At 41.4% G+C, this 2,512-nt stretch overlaps 1 non-coding gene across 1 annotated transcript; it reads left to right on the top strand.

The window, feature by feature from the left end:
- Window positions 1-2,186: 2,186 nt before the first annotated feature.
- LOC136490378 (small nucleolar RNA R71) lies at window positions 2,187-2,294 on the top strand. The gene has a single exon (XR_010767669.1). It is a non-coding gene; the product is annotated as a small nucleolar RNA R71 (small nucleolar RNA).
- The last annotated feature ends 218 nt before the right edge of the window (window positions 2,295-2,512 follow it).

Raw genomic sequence — 2,512 nt, 5'->3', positions numbered from 1 at the left:
AATGTAGAAAAGTAAACATGCTGAACTAAAAATAAATTATGCAGTGTGAAAAGACTAAATATGGATAACTACCAATTTTACTTCCTGGAGAGGGTTCAGATTTTTAAGTCCTCCAGACAGGACTCTTCTCCAGTCTTGTTCATTCCTTAGGTGCATCTGTCGGCCCCAGAGATGGAGACCTTGATGGTTGCACCTCTTGTGATGGTGACTCTGATGATGGTGCCACCTTTTCTTTCTAGACCTGCTTGTTTGGTGGACTTGACTTGGGCGGAGTAGGTTCATCCTTCATAGGTTCGTCATATGTTTCCCATTCATTCTTGGGGAGTTGATTCCTCCGGCATCGAGATGATTGATGTCTCCTCTTGGAATGGGTCTTCTTTGGTTGTTCATGAGTGGTATAACTATTAAAATAATGGTGTAACTTTTCTCCTAGAAATTGGAAGTGGACTTGTTCAGATCCGACATAGATGATCGCATTGGTTGTGTTGAGGAATGGTCTTCCAAGGATGATGGGTGCATCTTCTTCTTGTCCCATGTCTAGAACCATGAAGTCGGTAGGGGCATAGTGATCATGTATTCTTACTATGACATCTTTCGCTATTCCCTCCGGAAATCGAATTGATTGGTCAGCCCTCTGCAATTGTATATATGTAGGGAACAAAGGTTCATCACCAAATAAGTATTCATATATTACCTTTGACATTATATTGACACCCGATCTAATGTCGTAGAAGGTTTTGTGAAATATTCTCTATCCAATGGTACACTCGATCGTTGGTACGCTAGGGTCTTCTTTCTTGGTAAGGAATGGTGAAGCGAGGAGGTGGTCGTACTCTGATCGGAGTGTGTTTATCATGTTAACTGATTCTTCTTGTGTCTGCCTAGCCTTGTTCTTCCTTCTTCTCCTGTTGTTCTTCTTCTTGGTCACTGTTGTCTCTTCAGACGAGTATGGCATTTATGGATGACTAGGAGAATGGTGTATACGATTCTTGAAGGTAAACTTCTCCTTATTCTTGATTGTGAAATAGATCTTTGCACTATTTGCATAGATGATGGTTTCCACGGTGCTTAGGAAGGGTCGACCTAGGATAATGGGTGCCCTTACATCTCTACCTATTTCCAAAACCACAAAATCTGTGGGTATGTATGATTGTCCCACTCGTACACATATGTCTTCAAGAATTCCCTTGGGGTAGCAGAGGGATTGATCTATAAGCTACAAACATATATTTGTGTACAATAGAGTATCTCCATTAATCTTATCATACATTACACTAGGCATAATGTTGACACCTGCTCTGAAGTCACAGACAACTTCTTATAAAATGTGAGGTCCAATGGCTATGGAGATGATAGGTCTTCCTGGATCACCTTTCTTTTTAGGCAAGGAATAATCTATCCATTCTCTAGCTGATGGTTGAATGCAGTAGTATGCTGCATTTTGAATATCGACAAGATTTGCAGTTTCTAGATCTTTCGGCTGCCCCAGAATCTTACCTTTGTCGGTTGGAGGAACAACAACCACCAGCTAAGCTATTTATGATTCTATCATTTTATTAAAGCTATGTTAGTTTTTAATGGCAGAGGAGAAGCTATCCATTCTATTATTTATGTTTTCTAAGATTCTATCATTGGAGGCTAGTTTTCTAGATGAGCCCTTCATTATTTTAGCTTGGCCAGAAATTAACTCTCTCAAGGGTGGTTGGTTATTGAAATTATTATTACCTTGATAGTTATCTTGGTAGTTCAGCCTTTATTGCTGATTCCATCCTTGATTCTGTTGAGGATGAAAGTAGTTGTTGTTGATGAAGTTCACATCCTCATGGGTTTCAAGATAGGTTCTCCATGAATGCCCAGTGTTTCCACATTCTTCACATGTCATGTGAGAATCATGAATGTGCGTGACTTCTTGCTTCTCATTAGCTCCGTCTTCGAGCTTCTTCATTAGCAGGTCCATCTTGGCAGACAACATGTCTACCTCCTTGAGTTGATGCATACCTCCACCTCTCTTGCAGGGTTGAAGATGTTCTTCATTCCAACCTTGGTTGGAGGCCATCTTCTCCACGAGAGCTATTGCACCTAGGATTGTGAGTGACAGGAATGCACCTCTAGCAGTAGCATCCATATTCTCATGGGTGCTATTGGTCAACCCGTGGTAGAAAGTCTGCATGAGTAGCCAATTCTCTATCCCATGATGAGGACATTCTATATGTAATCTTGAAAGCATTCCCATACCTTAGGGATAGATTCATCATGTTGCTGTTGAAAGCTTGAAATTCTCCCACGTAGAGCATGGGTCTTGTCCGTGGGAAGAACTTCGCTCGGAAGGCCATGGAGCAGTTATCCCATGTAGTATTTCTATCTTTGTTGGCATAGAACCATTGCTTGGCCTTCCCCAAGTGTGATAATGGGAAGAGGCAAAGTAGTATGGCATCTTTGGAAACTCCCTTGATGGTGAAAGTGCTACAGATCTCTAGGAAGTGTTGGAGATGAGCACTCGCATCTTCATGTG

The sequence above is a fragment of the Miscanthus floridulus genome, chromosome 10 (assembly GCF_019320115.1).
Source record: "Miscanthus floridulus cultivar M001 chromosome 10, ASM1932011v1, whole genome shotgun sequence".
NCBI lineage: Eukaryota > Viridiplantae > Streptophyta > Magnoliopsida > Poales > Poaceae > Miscanthus > Miscanthus floridulus.
Note: the sequence above shows the minus strand (reverse complement) of the source record. Positions and strands in the feature narration are given on the sequence as shown.